At 34.6% G+C, this 4527-nt stretch overlaps 1 pseudogene across 1 annotated transcript; it reads right to left on the bottom strand.

The window, feature by feature from the left end:
• Positions 1-686: 686 nt before the first annotated feature.
• LOC114190548 (cytokinin hydroxylase-like) lies at positions 687-2978 on the bottom strand (annotated as a pseudogene). The gene is made up of 4 exons (XR_014996581.1): positions 2629-2978; positions 2275-2504; positions 1522-2135; positions 687-1423 (listed from the first exon to the last, which is right to left on the bottom strand). The product of XR_014996581.1 is annotated as a cytokinin hydroxylase-like (transcript).
• Between the last annotated feature and the right edge of the window lie 1549 nt (positions 2979-4527).

Below are 4527 nucleotides of genomic sequence, written 5' to 3' on the forward strand. Positions count from 1 at the left end.
AACATGATTCTTTTGACTTTCAAATCCTGAGAGTTTGAATTTGAATGAGTGGAAACTTCATTTCTAATCTCATTTCGAGCTTCTGCAACCATGCTCACTCCATCAACCATGCATGATGCAAGTCTACTTGTAGGAAGGCTATGACAAAAAATGGGCTGGGAATTCTAGATTAAGAAACATAGAGGTTAGAAGTATTCTTGCATGTGGTACACTGTGAAGTTTGGTCATGCTTCTCAAGTTTGGATTTGAAATAGTTTTGGTTTTAAGCATTTAAATATAATGTTAACTTTTGGTTTATGCGATAGGAGTTTGGACCTGGCATGTGAATCAATTGAAAATCAAATTTGTGTATTAAATTTGTAGTGTGGATAAATCTTGTTATAGTTGATGCATTAAGGTTCAAATTTTGATGAATATGTTTTTTATCCTTATTTATGCTTTTGAACTTACGAGTATCTATATGTTTACACGTTTTTTCCGTAACTCCGGAATGTTTGATGAACTAGATTGTAAGGTCATAGCTAACACCAAGCTAAAATTTGGTATGGGAAATTAATTGGACAAAGACATTAGGACCAATAAGTCAAATGAAAATGGAGACTAGAAACAGAAACACAAGATTTACGGAAAAATATTGTAGAATCTAAGAACAGATGATGGAGATTCTTAAAAGAAGAGGGTATTACTAAGAATAAATCATTGTGGTGGAGTGATCTGAGATTGCTGAACTTAAGACAGAAATTGAATCTACATAGCAGAGGTAGTGACGTTGATGCAAAAACATTACAGAGCTTCACCATCACCACCTCAAAATTTCTCAGTGATTCCCAACATTGACAAACCCATACAGCTAACCTTGTATGAACAATCGAGTTAAGGAACCTAATTATGAATGTCTACACGTCTCATCTCTGTAAAATTGATGAACTTCTGAAATCTACGAGGCTGAACATAATGAACTGTCACTACGAGAGTCCACAAAAATTGGGTTGAATGTCTAAAGGGGCTCAACTATGAGTGGAAGTCCATGACTAGGCCTGAGGGAGAGCATAATAGATGGTGAATGTTTGTAGTCAGGGGAAACCTTAAAACTAAACCTAGAGAGAACAAGACTTAACACGATCTTATACTCCATGAAGGTCAAATTTCTACCAACACACATTCTCCCTCCAAACCCAAAAGGCAAAAACCCCATCTTGTGCTTGCATCCACCATTCACATCATCCATGAACCTCTCTGGCCTGAACTCATTCGCATCCTTTCCCCACAATTCAGGGTCATGATGCATCGCCACCACATCTATCCACATGTTCGTTCCATTCGGCACTGTTACATCATCAACCTTTATGTCTTCTCTTGCTTGCCTCTGCACATTTGGTGCCGGTGGGTACAGTCTTAGAACTTCATTCATCACGCACTTCATCTGCATTTTTGGTCAAAGAGATTTTTAGTTTTCTGCACAGGATCATACCAGAATAAATATCGATGGACAAAATATTATAAAAGCATCAAAGAACGTACCTTCTTTAAGCCAGAGAGCAATGTGATATCAAGCTTGTCACCACCACCATCACTTCTCGTATCTCATCTCTCAACTGGTTTTGCCAATCTGGGTGCATGGCCAGAAGCAGCAAGGTCCACGTGATGGCAAGTGCTGTGGTCTCATGGCCTCCGAAGAAAAATGTCTTGCATTCATCAACAACTTCCTGCGATGTTAACGTCTTCCCTGACCTGCCATCAACCTCATGATTTCCTTGCAGCAACAGACCTAACAAATCTTGCTGACCATTTTTCGTCGGTGACTTCTTCCGAGATTCTATGATGGACAACAAGAGTTCGTCGATTTCTTTTCCGAGTTTCTTGGCCTCTAAGGTTTTCTTTACGTTGAAATACTTGCCAAAGGGAACGCCCACATATCGATTGGTCTTAAAAAGGGTCATTTGCAAGGCTCGTAATTTGTCGAACACATCTCTCGCATTGTCATCTTTCATGCCAAAACTTGTTCTTGCTATGATCTCTCCGGCTGTTGTTATAATCTCACTTTCCACGTCGATTTCGGGGTTGAAAGAGTTTATTTGGGTAACCCATCTATCAATCATTTGATTCGTAGATTCAACCATCATGTTCGCCATTCCCTATACATCACATAACACAAGATAATGCAAAACTAATCAGACGCGTGCTTATTAACATCAAAAGAATAATAGAATCACCAAACATTGATTTTATACGAGACAAACATCCAAAATCAAATAAAATGTAATGGAGAGATACCTTCAGGTTAATGGGATTGAATGCGGGAGCAACAATGTGCCTGTGACGAACCCAATCATTGCCTTCAACCATGACCAAACCACTCCCAAACATAGGGTCTCTGTCATTTCTAAACACACTTGGCTTGCCCCATCTTTTGGCCATCACCACTGTCGACATTTTCTTCAAAAACTCTGGCTCTGCAATGTACAAAAATGGCTCCGTGCCCAACCAGTACACAAACACTTTACCTACACAACAAAAAGTAAAATGCATACTTAACAAGACCTCATTATGACCGATCGAGAAGTGAGTTATTATGTTCTGTTCAATAATATGAACATGAATAATATACATGACATATAGGAAACCTACCATGTGACTTCTGCCAGCTAGAGAAGTAAGGGAAAACGTAAGAGTGTATATCGTGTGGGAGATTTGAGGAAACAACTGAAGATTGAATGATACTCTTTTTCTTCATCTCTTCAATGTTTCCAAGTGGAAAACTAGGGGTTGGCCCTTCCAACCCACATTTCTTAAGCATCTTAAGTTTTTGGTTAGGGAAAACCCACCAAGAAAAAGTTAGTATGAAGAACAAGAAGAGACAAAGTACGATATAGAAGGCAACAAGAACCCCATAGAGCCCTACGAACTCCATTTCTCTCACTCTCTCTTAGTTATACTTGAGCTTCTAAGATTGTGGTTGTGTTGTGAAGTAGGACATAGTGATGTCTGTATTTATATGAGATGGTTTTGAATAGAAGAATTGATGGCTGGCTTTTGACTATGAAAGGAACGAGTTGTTAAGCTTCTGCTTTTAATACTAGTTTTTCTTTTCCTCGGGGTTGACTTTTTGACCATCACGACATGTTTGAACATTTTCCCTTTTTGGTCCATTTTTTTGGTCGGTTTTTGTTTTGTAGTTTTGTCCACATAGCTTAATTATGTTTAGAAGTTAAAATTTGCAACTAAGAAAGAAACAAAGGTGTGAGAAAAACGCAATCATTGTCGTCATGTTTGTAGTCAACGCGATATGCAAAAGCAACAAATATCAGGTCTTCACCGTCACCGTGTTCGGATAATAAAGAAGCCAAACGTGGGAGTACATGTTCTGTGAATCCGCGGTTAACGTATTCAGTTAAAATATACACAGACCAGCCATCTAGAATATCACACTTTATTTTTTCACTATTCTTTTTCTTTTTCTGATAATTTTTTTTTATCACTACTACGACAGACACATGAACTAGAAAAATAATACCAACTTATAATGTATTTATTTTAAAGCTTTTGAAATTAATATTAATTTTTTTTATCACTACTACGACAGACACATTATTAAATTTTAATAGTAAACTTACTATTTTTTAATTTTTTTTCCAATAATTTACACTACTACATTTAAGGTAATTGTTTTAAAACAATATTTTTAAGAGTCTTTTGAAGCAATTTTTAATATACTTAGTAAAATAATGTATTTTGTTTTAAAGCAATTTTTTAATTTGTTAATAATTTATTTCACTTATAATATATTTATTAACATTATTAAATTGTAACAGTAAAATTAATATTGTTTAATTTGTCAATAATTTACACTGCTACCTTTAAGGTAATTGTTTTAAAACAAACATATTTAAGACTCTTTTGAAGCTTTTACTTCATGTACAGTTATTTTACGCAAGAAAAAGGACTTTCTAAACTTTCAAAAGAAAAATCAAACATAAAATAAATATAAAAGAAATAATGGTTAGTGATTTGGAAAAAAATTGATGAATATTTTACTTTGAAATAAAAGTCTCTAATAAATTTAAACAAAATTATACTTACATAAATATTTGAGCTTAATTAAATTTTAATTATTTTTGTAAATTTTGAATACTTTTAAGTGAAATTTCGTTTTGTTGAATGTAAATAATAATAATTTTTTAAATACTTATTATTTGATTTTGTTATAAATAGGATAAAATATCCGTCTTTCCATCTTCGACGACTATTATTGAAAAGGCTTAAATATTTTTTTGGTCCTCATTTTCGTAGTGTTTAGTGGGGATGATCCTCATTTTGACAGGATGTTTAAAATGGTCCTCATTTTCGCAATTCATGTTTTATTTGGTCCTTTTCTGTAACGCCCTTTAAATCATTAACAGAGTATTGTACAGGTGGCACGGTTTGTGTTAGAGTGTGTTACATATACTGTATATATGGCTAATTAAGGTTAATTTTTTAATTTAGAGGAAATTTTGCAATTAGGGAAATTTCTTCATCTTCGTCTTT

This window comes from Vigna unguiculata, chromosome 7, assembly GCF_037176805.1.
Source record: "Vigna unguiculata cultivar grain cowpea cultivar isolate G323 ecotype 2 chromosome 7, ASM3717680v1, whole genome shotgun sequence".
Taxonomy (NCBI): domain Eukaryota; kingdom Viridiplantae; phylum Streptophyta; class Magnoliopsida; order Fabales; family Fabaceae; genus Vigna; species Vigna unguiculata.